Source organism: Rhopalosiphum maidis, chromosome 1, assembly GCF_003676215.2.
Source record: "Rhopalosiphum maidis isolate BTI-1 chromosome 1, ASM367621v3, whole genome shotgun sequence".
NCBI lineage: Eukaryota > Metazoa > Arthropoda > Insecta > Hemiptera > Aphididae > Rhopalosiphum > Rhopalosiphum maidis.
In genome coordinates this window covers 50,822,113-50,848,031 of record NC_040877.1, presented here as the reverse complement: position 1 = coordinate 50,848,031, position 25,919 = coordinate 50,822,113, and the positions used below count along the sequence as shown (strand labels likewise).

At 32.7% G+C, this 25,919-nt stretch overlaps 1 long non-coding RNA gene across 2 annotated transcripts in view; it reads right to left on the bottom strand.

The window, feature by feature from the left end:
- LOC113549748 overlaps nucleotides 1-25,919 on the bottom strand; it is a 71,864-nt gene that overhangs the window by 15,098 nt on the left and 30,847 nt on the right. For both annotated transcript variants that reach the window (XR_003404950.1, XR_003404949.1), the window contains exon 2: nucleotides 12,613-12,739. This is a non-coding gene — a long non-coding RNA (uncharacterized LOC113549748). The remainder of the gene's footprint in view (nucleotides 1-12,612; nucleotides 12,740-25,919) is intronic.

Genomic DNA, 25,919 nt, shown 5'->3' with positions numbered 1-25,919 from the left:
TCAATCCCAATAATGTGCCATACAGCACGTTTATATCAAAATACACATACTTATGCTACGATGGAAAAAAAGTGACACGAGGATGAAAAATAATTTTATTGGTTTATTAAATTTTTTCGCCTTTCAATAAAAAAAAAACTCAAAAAGGACCACCATCACTCCCCAGATAACTTTTAATGTTTTAATTGAGTCCGCTTGTGTTCTTTACTGTTACTTGTCATTGGTGCGATGCGATAAATACATCGGATTGATGGTGTACTCGTATAATATTTATTTAATTTTCGTTCTCTTCGATGTACTGATAATCTAATAGAAGTCTAAATGTCGATCTCTACAATATCATTAAGTTATAATATGATACGATTTAATAATCATTTACATTATTCGACTAGACTATTACAATAACAAGTATACTATATCATATATATATATATATATATATTATGTTCAGAACTTTACACTTACTCAACACAAACTGAGCTTACAGCAAATGTTATAGCTATGACCGATTTATCATTATGAATTTTTTTACTAAAATAATGTCTTATTAATATTATTTATTATATACATGTCATAACACGTCATAGGCAGCATACATTCTACAGATCGTGTAATAGCTGGTAATATAAATATATTATAACGCGCGTAAAGCCGATAAAATACGCGGTTTGTGTAGATAGCATGATAATATAGTGTAACATCGCAGTATAAACGTTTATTACTAAGCGCCCGTATAATTGGTATAATTATTACTGTTACGATTACCAACACTGTAAGGCATTATATCGATATCGTGGCATTTAATATTATGTTTTGCTGTAGTCCTATAACAATAATACTTAAATCGAAGTCCGATGAAAATGCCGAAAACAGATTTGATTCTCGCCACCCTAGCTAATATTATATAATACAATAATAATACGATCACATTATAATTATCTGTACAATTGTACATGTTATTTACTTGCATTATCGTAAGAATATGATCTGTGAGTAGAAAAACATGACTATAAAATTTTGAAAGAAGTAATCCAATGATGATGAGTGATGACACTTTCGAGAAACTATATAATTAAATAGGTATTTACCAATATCAATATACCCAGTACCACACCAACCCAATTTTTGAATTTGCGGTCATTATAGTTTATATATGTTTTATATGCTAAGACGACCCACCCTATGAATGTAAGTCGATTTTAACCTAACTACTTTTGTCCAAACGTATTTCTGTACCAATATGCACTGCAACCTCAATCGGAATGATTTTACAACATAAATATTTTAGTGACATAAAATTTTAATTCAATATAGTGATTTTCTAGGCAATTAAATAGATATTATTATATAGTAATTAGAAGTAGTTTCAAAGTATATTTTTCTCTGACACGTGCAAAATATAGTTTTGTATAAATTATATTACATTTAAAGTTTAATGTTGAAAGAAATAAAATCAAACAAATCATACTTGGGTGTACTCGATGGAAATTTACATTACTCAACAAGTTAATTATATTTTCACAAATTTCCAGACTAATAATAAATTTACCATGTTTGCTAAATCTAATTTATAGATTAACTTTTAATAAATTGTAGTTTGTAAGTGACATAACACCTGACACTTTTTAGTATTTCAATATATTTCTACAATAATAACGGCGAATTGGTGATATACGATATACCTATGTAAAATATAAATATATAATACAAATGTAACTTTAGGTCTTAAATACATATTAAATATACACACGCATATACGTATATATATATATATATATGTATATATTGAAATCATATAGAACGAGATTAATAATATTATACTTTAATATTGTTCACGGCGAAGACACAATTAATTTTTCTTATAGATTTTGCGTGTTTTAATTTTATTTTTTGCTTTTTTTGAACAATGGGTCTGCGAGCCGAGAAATTATATAATAATATGGCAAGTTGCATTACCGCTACAAAGTGTGCCTTATTAACATCGACGAAACTACGGCATTTTAACAATAATAACATAATAATATAAACCTACCTTAATCTAACCCTATAGTAGGTATTAATTATTAGGTAGGGTATCGTTGTAACATAAACATTATAACGATATTAAATATTAATGTGCACAACAGTACACGCGTTATTTGATTGATCACTATACAAATTCACGGACAAAAGCGACAAATTACATCATTATTATTGGCCATGCAGCACAAAACAATAATATTATAATAACTATACATGTATATTTATATTGCGTTTATATGTATAATAACATGATTGTATCTATTACAAATCTTAATATATTTTACAAAATAATAGAAACGCGTTCGACGACGTTCAATCGTTCCGATATCGTATACGAATCGGGTGCAAATAACTCGCAGTAAATCTGCAACGCGACAGAAGAAGACGCGGAATATGATAATATATATATATATATATAGGTAGGTATAATATTATAACACGACGATACAAAACGATATCATTGGGCACTTAATCGCGACGTGATTTATCGATGAGGTCGCGAAAAAGGCGTTTTTCTTTTCGTCCCCGGTCGGCCGGCTCCCGCGGTATAAGAGGCAGCAGCCGCAGCGTGAAGTGTGCACGACGGATGCAGAAATCCGAGTAAAGTTCACGCGCTCAAAAGACGTGCTTTTAAGGGCTGCTGCACACTTCGACGTTCGTATGTATGTACCTACCTCTTTGCCCTTTGCGGACGCAAACACACACACACACACACACATTCGCGCGCGCGCGTACTCATACATTATTTCATAATGTACGGAACTGCAAAGGCGGCGGCGGTGGCGGACAGAAGAATAGCCGTGGCGGTTGCGTTTGACAGTTTGCAAATGTCTATACGGGCGCCATTACCACCGCCGCCGAATAGGAATCGGCACTTTCAAAAGTTGGGCATTATATATATATATATATATGTCTGTGTGTGTGTGTGTGTGTGTGTGTTATATATTTTTTTATTTTTTTCCGTCGTCGGTCGCTTCGAGGGTGTGTGTGTGTGTGTGTGCGCGCGAGTGCGCGCGCACGCGAACCGAGCCGTAGAAATGACACAGGAATTGATAGCTTTTCGCCGGTATATGGTACCCCAGGGTGTTGTGATGTGTATTTGCGGACTGCAGATAGCGGTTTGGGCTGAATGGAGGGGTGGGCAGAGGGTGGTCGAGTGCGTGAGGGAGGAGAGAAAAAAAAATAACGGCTGAACCGTCGTCGAGGATGAACGCGACGGCCTACGATATCATTTATTTCGCGGCGAGGAGAAAGCCAGAAGCAGTGGTCCCACCGCCGCCGCAGACTACTCGGAAAATACCCGTCGTCGAACATATTTATAATATATCATTTCGAACGTTAAACACAGATCAGTATTGGGTATTTGCAGGGTAAGTGCAGGGAAACTTCCACCGCACCTATAAATATAATACGACTTACCAACGTACTATAGCTCTTTATTATTTCGTCACGGGCTATAATATTATGTACTATTATAATGTGATAGATAATTATTCATAAAAAACGGCGTATATAACTATAAGTTTCGACGGTCAGCAAAAATATAATAGTGTTTGACATATTCATTTTTTTTTTTTTTATCTTTATCTAGATATTTTCAGAATTAGTTGTATCTTTTTTCTTCGTGTAGATAAAATATTCATATATATGCACAATGCATACATTATGTTTCGAATTTATCTAGATACATTTTACATTATCTATTCCCAACTCTGTTTATTCTAAGCTCAGACCTAAACGACACCAACTTGATTTTTTTTTAATCCGCTTTTTATACATGTACTATATAAGTTAAATTTATCAATAATCTGTAATTTAAGCATACAAACAATCCATTTATACGCATAAATGTATAACGAACAAAACGGTTTTAAATCAACATAATTTATAAATTGATTAAAAATAACATTTCGATTCCTAATGAATTATATATTGTTCAAATCAATAGGTTCTGTTTACATTATATAATATATTATGGATAACCAAAAAGTACTATTTATTTTATATTAATTATATATCAACCACGCAATATTATTAATTACTTTACATGTTATATTTTTTCAAAAAAAAAAAAAAATTTTATAAATAATAGCAAAATCATATTGATCATTTAATCAATTATAATTATTTAACCTATTTCTAGAAAATGTGCGATTTAGATCAAGACAGAATAAATTCTAATAAAATATCGTGTACGCCGATTACTCGACGTACACGATAAATGAACAACCAAAAATATCGTAAAATACTTTATTAACACGCGGCGTCCAGTGGTAATCGAGTCACACGATCACCATCACTGACCACCATTTGGTCATATCATTATCCTTATTTATTATATTAATTATTTTATATTATTTATTTTATGTTTAGCCTAGTTATTTTATTGACTATGCATAAAATTATACTAATTGTAATATCATTGTTATCTTATCCTAGTTACAATACGTTTAAAAATTATTATACTAGCTATTATATTGTTACACAATTGTTTTATTAACCTGGTTTTTAAATAGGTACTAACTACATTTTTTATTATTACCTATTTTGATTTATATTTTTCTGAAACGCTTAAAACGATATGAGTTAAAAATAAAACAGGTTCAAAATGTTAGGCTAGGACTATTGTACCTAACCTTAATCTTTAATTTTGTTCCGTAACTGAAATCGTTTAAGTTATCATTCATTCTTACGTAAGGTTTTGCTTAAATCTAACTCAAATTATAAAACTTAACATGAAACAACATTGTTCTAATAATTTTTATTTTTAACAATCATTAAAAGTAGTAAGACTATATAACATTGTGAAATTTTAAATTGCTCATGTAAATAATATGATTTTTTAAGATAGCACCTTCTGCCCTTTTGGTTGTAAGGCTATATACATTTTATATACAACTTTTTTTTAGTAGAAGTAAATCTGCCCTCACGTCTCTAATTAAAATTTTTAATATCAGTCTAACCATTATACATTGTCAATATCTTGCAATATACGAAAATAAAAATAATATTTTTCTAAGGTATAATTGATGATCAACACGTGTGTCAATATTCGAGTACATCTCAATATATAAGTACTCTCAGAGGCGATTCTAGAGAAAAAGTAACCAATCTATATATTGGAGTAAACTTATGTGTGCTTAAATGTTCAGTGGCTACCGGACACACAATAAACTATATAGGCACCCATTTAACCAAAAGTAACGATTGCATAAAAATGAATTTTCGTAAATATGTCATTAAAACGTAAAAAAGTGTACTACGGTTTTACTACGGTTAAATTCGCCTATAAAAATATGTGTTGTGCTGTAATATACGAATTCGATTGTTTGTAGGTTATCAGTAGTCGATATTATAGATGTCAGGCCCCCACAGCTTTCGAGTGGATATACGTAACACGGCGTACGACGCGGTGGTCGTCAAAATGATTAATACCAAGTCGATATTTTATGTTTAGCTACTGTCTGTGCTGGTGCCGGGATTGAAAACAAACAATGTAACGTCTTCCGGGATGATCGGGGATCCGGGGACCGCGGTGTAATATAATAACATAATTTAATAATTAATATAATATAATATTGTAAATAACGCGCGAATGAAAGTTCAATAAACCTCGACCATTAAAGATGTTGCGTCTAAATCACGAGTTTTAGTCAAAACTACTATATGTATACGTATTATTATATTAGTATTTTGAGAAAATCTAATACTCGTCCGTAAACAATGCCTAACTTTCTAGGAGCTAAACAACAACATGAGTTATATAATAGGCTACACTCGAAAACTTCTTACCGTATACACCTATATACTATAGAAGTGCCCATACATATACAGGTACGGTATATGTATTATACTGCGTATATTCATTTTGAGCAGAACTCCAATATTATTCCTTATCTCAGCATCCTCAGCGTGTATTAGTGCACTGCGATATTAACAAATAGTTTATTTAGCAATTAACAAACTTTATTATCAAACGACAGTACGAGATAATGTTGTTGTAATATTATTCGATCAGAAGTACGTTTCACGATTAACAGACCGTCTATTATATAAAATATACATTAATAATTGAATAATCTATTTTAATTGCGTCATGAGATAATAGTATAGTCGAAAATTGAGATCTCAGGCCACGATATTATGTTAATCGAGCAATGGATAACTTGAAACAAACTTGAACATTTTAAAAATAAATCGTATAACAGAAATTATATTTTTTTTTTTTTTTTATAATAAACCAATTGAAAATATTTTTTTTTTCAGTTACTCTCGTCGTTCAATATAGCCTATGTTGTTTTTGGATTGAATTCTAATATTTGTATTTTTTTTCTTCAAAATGCTCCCTTTTCGATATTAAAATAACGTTAAACGGTAGTTTACATAATATGTATTAATAACTAATAATAAAATTCAAACATACGAGTGCATTATAAATATTTTAATTTTATGTATAAATTATTTATGAGGTTAATAATCAGTGGTCTGGTGACATCGTTATTATTAAGTGGGCGCGATCAGGATTACAGAATGTTCAATCCACCCTTTAAAATGTACATGCCCCCTTTACCGCGACCGATGATAAAAATGAATATTAATTTATAATATTATATCATTTTTTTTTTTATTATACTTGATCCGTTGATCGCAATTCGAATATTTCAAGGCCGATTTAACTAATTTATTCCTTCGCAGTCTCGCAGTACGTCGTGATATGGTATACGATGCGTGTTTATATTCAAAACACAAACTCAGCACACCCACCGTCTACACCCTACACTATACACCCATCCCCTTGCCCAAATCACCGTGGTGAATATTATTATACAGTCGTACGACAACGATACGTTGTAAAAATGTCGGTGCGCACAAATCTAACCATTGTTTTCGTCCTCAAACTCCGACTGCAACCCGTTCAAAGTAAGTATAAAATATGGTGTTTTCAAATTATTAAAACCAAATAAACAACACAGTTATTTCCGTATTTGTATACCAGTGTAATACAGAACATTTACACGGACTAACAATATTAGGCGTTAATATCGCAACAATATAAAGTTTTCGCTCGACATTCAATTCATATTTTTGTACTTCACATTCCGATTTCCAAGTATACTACAATTTTCAGGAGTTTGGTCAAAACGTTTATAAAATAACACATCATTGTGAATTTTTTTCACGAATTTAAATGTCACTTTTAACGATAATTCGAAAAAATCACAATTTTTTTGGATTTTTATTATACCTGTTCTATTCGTGTATATATACGCGTTGTTTGGAGAACCGACGTTCGCTTGGACTCGGCCGGAATGATTTTCTTCGGCGCGCGACAGGGCACTATACCCGAATTCGGACCGCAGTCGGTCTTCTCCGCTACGCACACCAGCGTCGTTGCGATACGGCGGCAGGTCTCCCGTGTGCGTATAATATATGGCGCAGTCCATAATACGCGCAGTATTCTTCCCCCGGACGGTTGAAGGCTTTTTTTTCGCCCTCTCGGCGACTATAATATATCATCCGCTCCTACATGCACGTACACACGCTGTGCTCTTCCACCTTCTCCGGCCTTCCGACTCTCGTCATATTGTATCTGTCCGCACAGAGTGCAGTGTACACAGCGTCTGGTGTGGTGCTGAGCGCTATTTTCCGCCGCCGCGCAAATGCGTGTGCGGTCCATTGTACGGGGCGGGCGGCGATGCTGCGTCATGACGTTTCGCGAGGGAAATGTGTTTTCGAAAGAAGAGTGGGTGGGGGCGGGTGGCGGGGTTGCGATAGGACGAGAATTCGTATAATGTATACAACGTGTGTGCATATGTATATACGCGCATAACACCGCGAAGAGGAAGAAAAGGAAAAAAAAAAAAGCAAAAGAAGAAATGTACAAGTGCGCGTATAATTCATATATATATATATACACACACACACACATACACATATATATACGCATTGTGTGCGCGCGAGTGTATGTATACGCGCGCGTGGTATAATGGTCGGCCGGGGACGGCGAGCGTGAGGGACGGCGCGGTCGGCGGTGCGGCGGCGTCGAAGAAATCGAAGGAAAATAGCTACATTTATTTCGCACGGGATACAATGCGGGTGTACATGTTTATGATAAAATGTGTGTATGCACACGTACGCGTGCGCACGCGCGCGTGTGTGCGATATTTTACACGGCGATGCACTAATATGTGTACGCGTAAGAGATGTTTTTGTCCGTGTGTATTTATTTCGCTTCCCGTCCGTCCGCGCGCGCCGAGGCTGCTGCGGAGGTGTGGCGGACCGGCGGAGGCTGCGGCGGCTATATCATCCCGAGATTTGAAATATGAGCTCCTCGGGAAAACCGGGCATTCAGACCGTCGACCATCTGTCTGTCCTCACACACGCGCGCGCGCATGGTAAAAAAGACACATTTCACGGTTCGCGAATTACGCGCGCGCGATTTTTCTCCTCGAGATCACCGCCGCGTTCTTTACGCGTCCTTGCGTTTTTGCGCGAAAATCACGGGGCTTGCCGTCGTCGCAGTGTAGACGACGACTGTAGTGATTTTTTTTCCATCTTACACTTTTCCCGCGTACATTCTATCGTGCCCCGCGTACCTGCTCCGCCCGCCCGTCCCCTCGCGCGCCCGTGCGCCGTGTCGGGGGGGGGGGGAAATAAGCCAATCACTTCGGGGCGGCGTGGATAATGTCACAAGAATGGCCGGCCGGGCGAACGCAGAAGACGTCGCGGCGGCAGGTGATATACATATTATGATTTTACGTATAATGTCGTGTTCGTGTCGACGGACTTTTTCCCGATAGTGTACACGCTCTGCGACGTTTTCACTCTACTTCGGAATTTTAAACCAAACGCATTACGTCTTATGCTTGTTTAATAACATAACAGACGTAACAGTTAGTTTTGTCATTTAACCGGGTATTAACTGCTGCGGCAATGGTTTATCTCCCCTTCAGTTGACATTCAAATTATTTAGCCTTATAAAATGAATTTCGGTAGTTCAGTATAAACAACTTTCAAAAAAGATTCGTTAATAAAATAATCATTCAATTTTTTTACTGATCCCCGTTTCCGCAATAACAACTACATTCAACCCCTAATTTGCATTAATAATGAAAAAAAATATTGCACATTGAATACAAACACCACTATAAAAGAAAATGTATAATATGCAAATGCAACTCGACCCGTTTACGTTCATATACTGGACTTACTTATGCGCGTTTTTGAGTGACTATTTAGTTTTTCATTTAATCTTTTGTATTATAATTTGATTGTTTACCTGGTAACTCATAACAATATTAATATGTCTTGAATGTTTAATATTATATTTTTTTTTACACATTTCATTGACTTAATTTGTTTGTAACACGGCGTTATGGATAGGCAATCCGGGTACAACATGATCACAGTTAATATATAAATAATAATTGTCTTGTCGGTGACCACTGACCGACTATAGCCCGTGTATTATCCGGCTCGCCAGAGCATTAAAATCAAATCGAAATCGAATTAAAATAACTTTATATTTCGTCTAGATATATAAGTAAATAACATCGTATTTATCGTTTTCCAAGAACAATTAGGTGATCATTAATTATTCATTATCAGCCACAATTCACATAAATTATTTAGTTGTTTTTCTTATTATTGTGTAGTTGCGGTTCATGTTTGAATAAAACACGGAAAATCGACCCCGAAAATTGTGTTTTTCAAAGTCAATAGTAAAATGATTACCTGATCCTCTAAGAAATATTTTTATGGCCCTCGTTGAACAAAAAAAGGTTGTTCACCGCTGGTCTAGATCGTCCAATGAAAATATTCTTATTATGCAACGATCGATCCGGAAAATTATACCTCGTAATTTCCGGTCTAATAATACGAAATATATTATAATAGTGTAATTATATGATTAATTTTAAATGTGTTTATAGTTTGACGAGTTATTATCAATTTTAAAATTTTTACTTATAAAATATAACGTTAAACTAAACACAGTATCAGTAAGGTCTAAGAAAAAAAAAACCTTAATTTTGTTCATTGTGTAACAATAGTATGTTTTACGAATATTTTTTAAAGTTCGCGTGTAAGCTGGGAAACAAAAACGTGATAAAAAAAAAAGTAATTCTAGTGCTTTTCAAGAGTTGTAATGTCTTTATAATGTGGTTATGATAGTTTTAAGGTGTGATATTGTGTTTGAAAGTAATAATAAATATTATCCAATTAAAAAAAAAACAAAACAAAACAATAATGGTTATTTAACCTGTATCGATTTTTTTGTAGCCGCGTTTACTTTAACTTTTCGTTAGGTATTTATCATAAGCTCTCGAGAAACTAAACAAAAAAAAAAATAAAAAAAAATATAAAATATGAACTGTTTAAAATATAAATTAGATGTAATTCCCATGTCGATAGTTAGGATTACTCTACATGCATTTGAAACTTTTTCATTATCCACGAAAAAAAAACGGTTATTCGTTGTAAATCCAATTTAAACAATCCTTGTTTCGCTTAGAATTTTAAGCATAATATTAAAGTATTATGAATTACATTTTCGGATTCGTAAAAAAAAAACTAGTGCATATTTTAGGTAATATTTTTATTTCATTAAAAAATATAGGTATTTTTATATATTATAGTATTATACTAAAACGTCTAAAACAAAAACGAACTGCAAGCTTGTTGTTGTTATGAATTACCGTAGGAATCAATATGAAAAATGAACAGTTTCAGGATTATATAGTTGGCAATTGATTTATACACAGTGGAAACGTACATGAATATTTGCCACCAAAGTAAGAAACTTAGGAACGTACCATATATGATAGAAAAATGAGTCTTGTCGCCTTCCAAGGTTAGTGCTAGATTATTACATATTTATATAGGTTAATATTATACATAAAATATAAATTGTAAAAATATCGTTTTATTTACAATAATAACACCATCCCATAGTTGGTATGTCTTTGAACGTCATAATATGCTTAGAATCATGATATTTCGAGTCTTATATACTTATACACCTATACAAATATACAATTTTATTATTTTTTTCTTGTGTTGCAATAGACTTTGGAATGGGATATCCATTATACATTCATATAGGTTTATTTTTTTATCTTGCTTTTACAAAAATTTGGAAGATACATTAATCTCATTAAACAACATTTTAACAAACTAAAACAAATTACATTTTTTTGTATTTGTTAGAATAATAGTTGTTAATAATAATAATAATAATAATCGAAAAACTAATCGAATTTGATTAAATTTATATCTTTTTTGTTCGGATATTTCCCATAATTCGTAAACATAGATCCACCTAATATTTTGAAGCTCCCAATAAAATTTTATATGATGTGATAAAAATGGATTTTTTTTTTAAAAAAACCCTTAGTCATATTTCTAAAATAATTAATTTACCTACATTTTAATCGTAAACTGACCAACCTAACTCTATAATGATCATTTCAAAATGAAAAATGTAAGGTTATAAACAATTTAAAAGTTGATATTTTTAGCTAAATGTCTGTTTATCAAATGGATATTAACATCTTATTTATTTTATATGCATCTTCTCGTCTTTAAAAGACTCCCACAAATAATTTGCACGATGGATATAGTTTTTTAAAACTTATCGTCATTGCGTGAAGACGTATGCACAAAAAATACCTATGAGTGAGACCATGTATAGGTTGTCACACGGTTTAATTATCACAATGTTAACCACATTGAAACTTTTTATCTAATTTTTATTTTTATTGGAAATAAACAATCTATACATCTAATGCACAATAAATTCATGTAGCAAGAGAAATACCTAACAATTAAAACATAATATTGAATAAAAAGCCACCCATTGACGACACTTAGCACGGTTAATTATATATTTATTTATTTATAACTTTGAAACTAGACAGTAAATTATGTCGATAATATGTATTGTATACAATGTTGAATTATTGTTATCTCGGCTGTAGACTGATTGCAGTAGTACTAAACATTTTAAAATTAACAGAGTTAATTTTTAGTCTCCGAGCTACTTTTTTTTTTAATACATTTTATATTTGAGATTAATATAGTATAATATAGTATAATTGTTAACTTGATAAATAGTGTATTAACTTATATTTTGGTGTTTATTTTTCGACTATATCGATAATGATCGTTCGCAAAGTTAATTTGTTGAATTCACATTTGTGAAAGTGTTTAAAAGGTTAAAATTAAATACAATTTAAATTAGTGACATTTCAATAACTTGTTGCGTATATACTATAAATGGATTGAATTTAATTTATTTGCATTGAGTAATTCTAAATTTGACAGAAATTTAATATCTATAATTGAAAGTTTAATTTTGATGTGTTTTATCATTTTATTTATTCGGGGCAATTATTAACCCCGTGTTGATATGACAATTAAGTATTAACCAAAAAACAAAACAAATTCATAAATTCAATATTTTAAAAAAAAAAAAAAAAACACTAAAAGCTGTGACAACTTCCTCCGGTATCGCTTAATACTAATATTATAATCTCGTGCGAATATCAACTGTGTGTATACTGTATATTACATAGTATTATATTATAATACCTGTAAATGACGTATTAATAAATACGTATTATTATATATTCTTATCGTCTTTGGCGTCTTGCCGGCATGTTGTATTGCAACAAGAACTGCGTGCATTCCGTTTCAATTACCGTCCAAATCGATTGACCTAAATAATATGAGCATATAAATTATTATTTATTTCTAGAAATATCAATAATAATCAAATGGAATAATTTTTAGAATTTAATCGGAAATAAGTATAATTATCATAGTATGCACGATGATCATTTTATCATTAAACAGTAAAGTTCTTGTTAAATTCAGTTACTCCTAAAACTTTTATTTATTATTATTAATTTAGTTAATTTGATATATTTTTATATCACATCGTCTTTGAAAACAAAAATATACTTTTAAGTGTTTTCATCATTTTTGTTATATTCCGCCTATGTAGGTATATCGAGCGATCGGATGCGTTTGCCACAAAGATTGTATATTGACTTCACTGTTTAAAAATCTTTAGAAATATATTTTATTTATTATTTACTACGTAGGTAATACTATTATGATATTTTTTGAATACTCGCGTATATTAGGTATGATATACCGGTCGCGTGTTTGGCTTCAAAATCCCGCCACCTATCAAATATAGTATAATATGTCCTTTAAAACGTTATTGACACGAAACGAACTTGTTTACCGAACGGTCCCCATCGCGTGTATTTGACGCGTTTGATCACCATCGCTGCTGCCACGCGAACGATCATGATTTTTTTTCGATCTTGCGGTAAATATGTATAATATATATGTAGTACGTTGACATGACGAAAAGAACTATTTATTCGACGCTTTCAAAAATAGTATGTCATCGTCAATGCTACATGTACATATTACTACCAATTTTAACAATATACAGAGTGATCCAAACTGATTTTTTGTTTATTATAGTCATTTTTTTTTTAGGTTCAAGCGTTTATTTTAACTTAACATTCTACAAAAAATAGAATATTTTTCTAAAACATTGTTTTAAAATGACAAATATTGATCAAATAGGAAACCTGTTTATAGATATTTACTGTAATTAATAATGAACATTTAAATTCTAAACTTTGATGGAGTAGTGTGATTAATAAAACTTTTGCGGGGTACCTATATGCGCTCATTTTACTTCGCTCACCTAAAATCTATGAATTATACTATTTAATATTCATAGTAAATAATTATATTGTCCCCGTCATTTGAAATAATATTACGGTCGTAGATAAAGTCATTTATAAAAACAAATCTATTAAAACCTAAATAAATATCTTTATTCTAGTATTACGCAAAAACATTTTTTTTCTTTACGTAGAAAAAATAGCACAAAAACTGACTAATTCATTGAATACGTTAACCCGTCATGGCCTGCAGTGACGCAGCCAGGGGGGAGGTTAAGGGGTGGTAACCCTCTCCGAAATTTTTTTCTAGTCGCGCCACTGGTCGTGGGTATAGTATACAATATTGGTCGATTGTAATAATATTATATTCAACAGTATAGACTTATATATGAATATAGATTCTAACATTTACCCATTTGTAATATCGTTTTGTACGAACGCTCATTACGTTGCGTTGTCAAGATCAATTTTAAATCGTAATCGTCCCATAGGCATGTTATTCTCGGATAATAATATAAAAAATAATATGCGATATCAAAACAAATGAAACTAAACGTCAAAAAACAATTTTTACCGGTAATCGTACGTCGGTACCCACGCACTGTTGTGGCGAAATATAATATATGCTACATATTATGTACCAATATTCATTTATATTATATAATAATATCTAATACACAAAGGTACAACTATAGCTATCTGTGTTTTCATAAAGCAAAAATACGGTTTTGTTCTTCGAAAGCCATATTATATTATTTGCCCTTTAAAAATCATATCCCGTATAATATGTAATATAATATTCTCATTAAACCACACACACACACACACACACATCTAAGTACCTGTGCACTTTCCGCAATGTCTTCCGGCTGGTAGACGAATATCGCAATATCAAGACATCGCGGAGCGCGCATGGCCACAAAGACGTAACGGAGCCGGTCTCTATTTTCCTTTTTTCTTTTTCGTTTTTTGTTGTTATTATTATTACTACAAAAATGTACTACTCGCGTTTTTTTAGTCTTTCCGGCGACTAAAATGACGGATTCTCCTTAACAAGGGTTTATATGAAAACCCGGCGATATTAAATTGCAATGCGACGACGACTATATACACCGCGTACACATACAGTATTGCCTTTCATTTTTTCCCCTCCCGCAGACACTCGACAATAGGGGGGAACAACTCTCAGACACACGTGCATACTTTTGCCTTTAGCAATTTAATATATGTACGCTCACACACACACATTTACGTGTGTGCTACGTGTATAAACGACATTATATTATTTTATATACGCAGACCGGTACCGAAAAACGTTTCCGAGATGTTGTAATTTCGCCGTTGTCATAAAATCGCATACCCATCACAATCACAATATTATTCTCGTCGTGGCCGAGGAAAAGGTTTCTTCCGCGACTGTCGCTCGAATATCGTTTTTTTTTTTTTTTCTTTTAAAGATCGCTGTCAGCACGTTTAATAGATATTATAGTATTAGCGTTTATGTTTGACGAGTGTAAAATGTACGGCGGTCGCCGACGTGTTATTTTAAAATAGTATAGTGCGAGACGTCCGACACCAATAAGACAATAATTAATAATAATATGATTGGTATAAATATTATATTGTTTCTTGTGTTTTTTAGTATAATGAATAATTTAAACGTGCCGATAATCGACTACGACAGTCGTCGATTTGTTCAGATCATTAACGTGTAATGTAATTATTATTTATCTATAAAAATTATTTCACTGGGCTCAGTGTTTATTGGAATTATCATATCGAAAGATATAAATTTAGAATTCGCTTTTTTTTTCACAAGGAAACGTTTTTTGTACAAACATCGAATGCATATTATACATGCACTACGAGTTGTAAAATATGTTTATGCGATAAAGTTGTAATTGGCAGAGTGGAAGTGGAGTCATTACTATAGCAAAAAATTGTAATTGTAAGAAATTAGATGTATTTTTTGAAAAAATATGATGTTATAATAAGTCTGCAGAACATTTTTTTGCTTTTTGCACAATCGCATAAATCAACCAGAAAACGTATGAGCGTGTTTAACTGCTGGACTGTAGTTGCGATTATAGGGTTTTTATTATAAAAAGCGCATTCTACTTTTTGATAATCGGCGAGCTGTTGCGCACTCGGGGCGAGAACATCGTTAAATACTTTGCTGAATGTAAGAAAAAAATAAAGAGCAGTATATAGCGGTTTTCGATGTCTAGGTATATGCAAACGATTTGCCGAGGGAACGCAGCTACCCTGTCCTATAATATGTTATTATAATAATATTTCATTTACGCGTGCGACGACAGTGGTGTGTACGTGCATCGAACTAACTGATATTTCGGGGGTGAATTAGGCAACTCATCGTGCGTTTCGACACGTCGTCGGCAAATGCCACCGACGACAAGGGGTTGGTGTATTTTTCCGTCGAGTCTTCGCACCCCAACACTTTCGCGGCGCGTAACAGATTTTAATTTTTAATTGTACATCCGCCCTCTTACATCTGGCATTGCGTCATGTACACGAGACAATATGTAAATAGCATATAATACCGTTCGACGGCGACGTCGGCAATATAATCGACGGCAACAGATAACGACGTCTTTACAATAATATTACGAGCCCGAGACGGCGTTATTGGTGGTTATATTATATTTTATTTTATTTTTTTTTTTTGGTTTCGTTTGATTTTTTTTTAGATACCATTAAAACGATATCGGTTGATTATTTCCCGCCGTTTAACAGCCGTCGGGGTTATCCGATAAAAATGAAATCGCTAACTTCAAGACCGTTTATTTTCCTCGCGTAGTACGATGGTTTTGAATGTAATAAAATCAGTTGATTATATTTATATTTAAACAAAATAATATGCATTATACTCAGTTAAACAGTACAATACACCTCGTTCGACCTATACCGCCTTCGGTGGCGCGTGTAATTTATAATTTAAGTTAAGCGACATTTTTGTCGATATTTAATTTTTTTTATTATTCGATACACCGTCATAAACGACCGCATTACTTCTGTCGAATCGTATTGATCAAAGAAATAGTCGTACTATTAAAAAAAAAAAAAAAAACCGAAAGCGACAAGTAAATACAATTATACAAAAAAAAAAAAACCTGTTAAAATTAAATGCCGTTTTTTTCTCTTATAAAACGTAGAAAAAGTAAACCGGAACCTTTCAATCTCAGAATGTTATAATGAATTGTCCTGTGTCCTGTGTGCGGTTAAGACCATAACTTAAGCTCGTAGGATTTGCTCGATTGCTATACTCCTCCTCGTTTGTATTGATATATTGTATAAGTACACAAAGTACAGCGCGAGCTGGTTATACTATAGATATAGCTGTTGACTGATGACTGCTGCGCAATGTTATGTAATACCCAAATTTATTTAGATACATTTGTCTGGATAACTAAGCAATTAGCATTGAAAATAGAAATTATGGATAAAGTGTCATGGTTGTTTAAGCGGTTTAATATTTATTAGTGATTTGAACTAAACTAACATGTTACTAATTTATGTTTTTAAAAATAAGATTATCTGTAGATATAATAATTTTTTTTAAATACCTATCCATCGTAGATGATTTTTGAGTATAACATATTAACTATATATATTTGAATAAACAAAAAACAAAAACATCCGTTCACAACACTACTGTTGCATGCACACTACTATAATATTATATTTTATAATAATACCTATGTATATATATATTTGTGTGTGTGTGTGTGTGTGTGTGTGTGTGTCAGCGGTTTCACGATCATTTATATGTTTTATCTTTCTTTCTGCCTTCCCTTAATTCGTTTTTCTTCCGTACTAATCAAACATTTCAAACGAACCGTGACCAATATTCGGATCATCGGACAACTGCAGCGATTTAATATAATAAATATAGTATACATCGTTACAATAATATATTACATTATAAAATTGGTTAGGACGTTTCAAACGCTTTGACCCGCAAATAATAGATTTTGGCGTCGAATTAACTGGCCGCGGTATTCGCTTGTTGACATAATAATATTATCATTGGGTTCTTACTATAAGCCTGCATGCGGGGAATCAAGTCTGGAAAATATAACCGTTGTTTTCCGCGCAGCAATATTAATTATTATAATAACTGCAAAATAAAATGATTTATTTTTATATTATTTGTTAACTACCTACCCAATAAATACGTTTAACAACGTATATCGTACAACTCGATGATAATGTTAAAAACTCAAAATGATTACAATAATGTGAGCGCATATGGACGTAAAAATGTATATTATGTACGCAAATCTGCATGGTGTGTGTGTGTGTGTGATATCGATGACGTTACGCTATTTTCCATAATAAGTTAAATATAATATTCAGTGTCGTACTAACATAAATAAAATATGATACTTAAAATTAAAATATTTATGTAAATAATTCTATAATCAAATTTATATAAACGATTAACGGATAATTTAAAACTAGCGTTTACTTTGTAAAATAATATTTTTACTATAAATATGACATTACATAAACACACATAAGTTTAAATTTTTACAATCGCAATTGCATGTCACTGAAATGCGATTGCCCAATGGAATTTGAAAAGAATAAACAATTAACTATAAAATAACTACAATGACATATCCGTAACGGAATATTTACGTATAAATAAAAAATAATTAAATGAACACGAAATCAAAATTTAAAGTAAAACTAATACGTCCCAGCACACACACACAAAAAAAAAATTTATCTATACAAAATTAAGACTGAAAATCTTGTAATGAAAAATCGCATAATTTATTTAAGATGACCGTTTTATTTAAATAAATGAATATTTTTATCTACACAATTTAGACTACACTGATAAAATTATATATCTAGGTGATGGGTTCAAACCCGTTAAGTTATCAATTTCTTGTGTGGTCAATATTACGATTTGTAATCTTATATAGTGGGTCGCCGTGGTCCCGTGGATGATTTAAAAATGCTCGGTTTAATGGCGGCTAGCCGTTTAAAACCGCTCGCAAAGGTCGAGATGATTTTGCGAAACACGCGTACGAGCCTCGACGGAATAATATTATTGCGTAATGCGTGTTACGTGAGATTGATAATTATTATTATTCTTATCGGGGGAGATCGCGACAACCGTATCGGCCGAGGCTCGTCTCAATTATACGTTATTATACGTATTAAGGACCGTACCAGCGGAAATGATGTCTTGTTAAACGAGACAACCGCTCTGCAGCTATGTGTATAGCAGTGTACCTGTAATATATTATGTTATTATAGGTACCGACGTTATCGTCGTTGTCATTAGCAGCGTAATGGTTAGAATACACGGGGCCATCGTCACCAGCTCCGCCGAACGAGATAAGTGTTTTGGTGTTTAAATGCTGGTGCTGCGTATGATAGGGAGGTTTTCATTTTAGGCGAGTGGCTCAAAATCACTATCTTTTAACCGAAATTCATATGGATACCTAACGTTTCGAATACGCATTCCTTCACAATTTTAATATCACGCGTTCAGAATCACAGGTCAATCTAAGGTGGGCCGAACGACGTTATAGAACGTATTGTTTACCCGATTTACAAAACGAAATTCACAGCCCTCAATAGTAATGTATTATATTTTTTTTAATATCATAAAGCCGTTTATAGACAAGTATATTATGCACTACTTATATGGTATTAGGCAAAATAGGAGAATAGCGTTTTATATCACGATACATACATTATACCTTGTAGACGAAATATTCTGCATTTCATTTTTCCTATATTATATTCTTTATTATTATTTTTCTGTGAATAATAAATTCTTATAGAAATAAATAATTCCGCCTTCGGGTTTCGCGAATAAGTTCAAGTCTACGTTATACTTTATTTATTTTTTTCCACGTACCTACTGCAGAAAGTAGGTCTTCTTATTCTTTGGTACAATGCTAAGTATTTTGTATTTACGACAAAGCTAGCGATAAAATCGCCAAACGATCGTTTAATTTCTCACACACACGATGTATAATAATATGCTCTATACTCAACTAAATGTTGGGCCTTATTACGCTCGTATATTACGTGTATACCCCCACGTGGTGGGTGGGACTTAAAATTAAATTGCACGTAATATCATATAGCAAGTGCACAGCCTTGATTTGTATTGAAATTATATAGGTAATCTGTATTATTCATTCATATCGATAATAATCCATGTATGTTTAAGTAATGCTTAAGTTAAGTCCATTAGCAGCATCGTCGTTTTTAATACTATTGTGTCTGCCACTAAAACAATTATATTTTTAATTATTAATTACTTCGAGCAGGCGGAATGGACGTGTACGATGTATTTAAAACCATTGAAATTAAACCATTAAAACGGACGTCGTTATAGAATAACAATATCACCGTGATCATTACACGAGTGCTGTAATCGTAGGCATAATAATTTAATTGTTTTAATATTGTACTTATATGCCATTGTGATTCAAATGATTTTAATATTGCAGGTATATTGTTGTTTAAGTTAGCCGAGTCGTATAATATTTTATGTCGGTTATAAATTCGATATGCGTTTCTTGGGAAATTTTGTACTCTAGACACACTTTAATACAATATAATATTATTTTTTTAATCGAGTCGTCTATGCGGGGAAAAAACTGTTGTTAAAACGTTAGATACATATATGTGTCACAGATAGGGAAGTCCGGGGTTAGTTTTCATACTGTTTACAACTTTTTTCTTTTTAAGAAAATTGTTTTTTTTTTTTTTCAAATGCCGTTTGTCACATTATTCGAAATATGATCTTGAAAGTATTACGTTAAACGAAAATTAAACGCTATAATAGTAAAGTCGGAGTACGTTTTTTTTTTTTATTTTAAATAATGTCGGTTAAATAAAATGATAAGTAGGACTCGGAGTTATATGTAAATACATATTTTTACTGTGACTTGATAAACTAATTTGGGTGAGTGGTAAATTCGTTTCAAGGGATTTCCAATGAAATTAACTATATTTTATTTTGCATATTTTTACATATTTTGCCATAAGTACACGTTTTTACATATTTCTTAATAATCCCATTTTTTCCTACATATTTTGACAATTTTTCATTTACGATTTTTTTAAGAATTATTAATTATATACGATTGTATTTTTCAATACAGACATTTTCCCATATTTCCAAAAGTACAAAATAGCAACAAAATAATACCAATTATTGAAATTAATCTACGGTAGATATAACTTACTCCTTCAGACATAGTAAAAATGCAATACTATCCAATAACATCAGTGGAAGCCGAAAGATCATTTAGTCGGTATAAGGCAATTTTACGACCAAATCGAAGATCTTTTGAATTTAAAAATTTAAAAATAGCTGTTATCATAAATTTTAATCAAGATAATTAAAATTTTTATTTTTTTTTTTAGCTTCTTTTATTTATATTTTATAATTTGTAACACCTTTATTTTAAATCATTTTACTATTTAAAATATAATTTGTTTCATTAGAAATTCATATGAATATATTATATAATTAAATATTAATAAATAAATTATATTAGTAAAATACAAATTTTGATTTTTTTAGCATATGTACATAAGTACATATTTTAGTTTCATAAACACATATAAATCCGAGCCCTAATGATAAGCCACATTAATTTTAAACTTTTAGTTTTCAATATTAAATTCGCATAAAATTGTGTTTAATCAACAAACGCACATAAATCAAATCCTTAAATTGTAAGCAATGCGTTAATAAAATTAACAAATTTAAATAATATTTAGTTTGAACCTTTTTAAAACATGTTACTCTTAATTTAAAAAAAAAAATCCCAAACTACCATATTTTGATATCATACTGCAGGACTGTCAGTGATAACGTGATTATAATTACAACGATTAACAATATTTTGTAATTAACTTTTTCAAAAGCGTTAAAATTGGTATCATATTTCCCACTCAGTTCGACATGATGGTTGTGACTTGTGTTAAATTATAAAAATATTACGTTTCTAATTATAATTTTGTATCACTATATTAATACCGATATGTATTATTGCATTAGTAAGTTTCAGACGAACCAGTTTTTAAACGCGGGTGACAGCGGCCAAAATTCATACGACTCTATAAACGTGTACTTGTTGTCTATAGCTGCTGTGGTTAGCGAGCGATAAGAGTCAGCAATAGTTGCCGCTACCCGGTGAAGGTAGGTGGATGCACAATATCGACGGCGTCGACGAGTGTATAGCGACGGCGGTAAACGTCCGGTAAACGGACCGCACTTCCTGCGGCATATCCGGTCTGACATGGAGAGCACCTATATATATTATACGTTGCCAAGTATAATATGTGTCTGTGTACTTCGATGGACTTAATATATTATATTATGTAATGAGAATGTCTTGTGTTAGTGCATCACGTGCACATAATATACGTACATATATATTGTATATGCATAAACGGCACGGCGTTTGAGACCCTGCGGACAAAAGATGTTCCGCGAGGGGTAGTCGAAGTATGTGTGTGTGGTGGAGGGGGTACGATTCTGGCCACCGGGGCGGTCCGCGCGGGCGGCGGGGGATGGCGGTGTGCGCGTTCGTGCCGCCGTGTCTGCGGTGTCGCATTGTTTAGCAGTCGGACCCCTTTGGCGACGAAGAGGACGCGGCGAGAGGACAATCGCGGGCCGGGGAGGGCCGCGTGCAAATGTCGGAGTTTTCCTGGACAAGCGGCTGACCTCTTCAAATAATCAATAGCCGCCGCCTTCGAGGGAACACAAAAACCGCCACGGGGTGGGATGGCACGGCGGCGAGGGTGGAGTCACCGCTACAACACTACCACCATCGGTATAGTATACCGCTTCCACCGCCGCCCCCACCGCCGACGCCACCCCCGCACCGTATACATAGTCGCCACTGTAGTTTCTTCTCGCAGTGTTTCCTCACTTCTTCCACACTTTTTCTCCCGGAACCGATCGTCGTTCCGCAACATCCCTTCCACGACTTCGTTAACACACACACACGCACACACACACACTTCCGGCTCCCACCTACTTGCAGTTCCATCCTATCCGAACGTGCTTGTTATTTTTCGTCGTTTCGTGTAATGTTGTTATAGGACGTATTGTAAATAGAGCAATGATACCGTAAAACCTAACATCAATATTATTATCGATATGAGAAACGATAACATAAATAATAATAATTTAATATTATACCCACTACACTATAGGATTATCAATAAACATTGAGTTTTTGATTTTAATTACACACTCGGAGTGACGGTACATTATACTGCGCCGACGCACAGGTACCTATTTAATATAAGACAACTTGTCAATTTTTAACTATACAATATATATATATTTCAATTATTTCATATATATTTATAAGCTGTAACTATATGGCACTTGAGGGGGCAGCGTCGTCTTACAATTTATTATTCGTTTATGTAATTGCATTTCTATTGTTATAATTTACATAATTGTACACCGCGATACGTAACTTTGTAATATTATATAGGTAGACGGAATCGTAATTAAAAACTATTTTACAAAACGTGTTAAGTTCGCATCGCCGTATACAAATAATAATAATTACGATTTGACGACAGCGACGAATGACGATATAAATGTACACGCGCAGTTTTGTTTTTATTATTTTAGTTTAAACGACGGCGGTGGCTTTCATAGCTATTTGATTAACAATACTCCGAACGTAATTATTTGATGTTATTTATTCGTCGTTTAATCAATGGATTAAAAACGCACCTCTTTAGACGAAATGAGTAATGAGTTTTACAATAGCGTAATTTACACCCGCGACAAGCAACACGCGCTACTGGTGTTTAAAATTAAAAAAAAAAAAAAAAAGTTAATAAGTAGTTTTTCTCAAAGACTTCAAGAGCCCCCATAAATAAATCAAGGCCGACAACATTATTTGCTCCGTATAACTGATTCGTAAAACAGACGAGTTCTTATGGTAATTAGTAGATGTGAAATCAAGTGAAATAAATTAATTGTCATAATCAATAAAAAAAAAAATAAAAATAAAAAAGTGTACAAAACTTAATTACGGTTTACACGACGGAATGATTTATCGTATCTAATTATAACGTTTTATTGGCCGTGTTTAAATATTTTAGGTGGGAATAAAATGTGCGGTAAATAAGATTCATATAAAACAGTAACTGCATAATGATAGGTCGCTTATAAAGTTATAATAGCACATAAAATTGTGAAATAAATACAAAATCAAAAACACGGAAAATTCAAAATCATTTTTTTTACACAATGTACACATAAAACGAGTGGTTGATTTTTCGTTTAGGGCTAATTGTATAATATGCGTCAGTGTAATAATAGTGTAGTGTCTGGCTTTTAAAAAAAGTTTCGTGTCAAGTGTATAAAACTGTTTAATTTTTTATAGTTTTTTTAGTGTTAATATTGTACTAAACATTTATCGTTATTAAGTTATAAAATTGTATTCTATGTAATTGTGTATAAAGTTTTTCTCACCATACAAAATATTGCGCATCACAATATGAAAAAAAAAACATTTCGACAATATGTTACTGATCTTTAAATTGTATCGATACCGGGGCGTATTAAATGTAGATATACGTTGTAAAATCAGTATCCACCTATAGTAAATTTTCCTCGCGTTAGGACGATAAGTTATATATAATATATATAATACTAAAAATATAAACATGTAAGTTTACAAAACAAAACCGAATAAAATATACATAATTATATTTAAATATATATTATTTCATATACGTAGTATTTACGTATAGTTATAAAACCTTCTAATTCTTGGCGTATATTATGTAAATTAATGCGGTGGAGGAAAACGCGTGGAGAAAAGTTCATCGGGGCAAACAAAGAGTTTCTCATCACACATGTTGCCCGAGGAAACGTCATCATTCAACAGTTGTTGTTGTTGATATTTTGGTATATATAATTTATGGTTCATGGAAAAACTTTTGTTACTCCACTGTTATTATAATACAATAATATATATATATAATAAATAAATGTACACTGATATTCTTTACGTTTTCCCTTTTAAACACTTTACCTACGCTCACACACGGTACAGTAAAAACTGACAAGACAATATTATAATGCGATTACCGTGTCGAGTTAGTTAGGTTATATGAGACGTTATTACAGGCCTCGTGGACGTCACTCCTGTAGCAGTATATTGAGACAAAATATGCCAACGACTCGACGAGATGGAATGTCGCTCGTACACAACGACTGGATAGTGTTTTCTCAAAAACGTTTTGGTTTACCAGAAAATTATTAATAATAGCACGTCTGGACTTGATCTAATAATGTACTATTTAGCATAATAATATATTACGACGGCGATGTGTAACATATTATAATAATGTAATATATCATAATATTTCGATAATATTGTGCACTCGTCTATGCTCGCCCATATAAAATAGTCGAGAGGAATTAATCGCTGCACACGGAAGTATGTATTCTATATATATATATATATATATATATATATAATCTACTTATACATTATATATATATTTACTCGTCGTGGCGTGGAGTGGATTGACGCGGCGGAAACAATGTCATCGAATCGGTTGTACATTATATATTATTGTGTAGTGGTTTTGTGTTGTGTTTAATTGGCAGCCCTTCGCGCGTCGCGAAAGGATTACCTGTTCGAAAACCGTTATCCCGTGTGGATTTTTATACCTGTCAAAAAGGAGGTTAAAACTCGTATAATAGAACGAAAATTCAATCCGTTCGTATGCACACATAGGTACACACGCGCGTGAGCACAACGCAGGACCGACGGTGCAGGATTCCTCATGATGATGGAAACAGACCGCCTCTATTTAGCGGCGCCGACAATGAGTAATTTTTTTTAATAGATCCCCACGAAAAAACGGAAATAAATAAATGGTCTTTTGTGCAATTACGCCCTTTATTCGGTGGAAAAAATTCCCAGGGGGGGTCAACAACCGTGTATTGTTTGGCCAAAGGGTTAGGCGTGACGACGATAGTAGTGTACGCGTATGTGCGTGTATATATATATATATATATATATATATATATTGTATACGTATGTAGGTGAAAGAATAATGTTCCAACGGGCTTATATATATTATTATATTACGCACGACGCGCCTGTATAGGTAGCTGCTGTGTATAGTGAATAA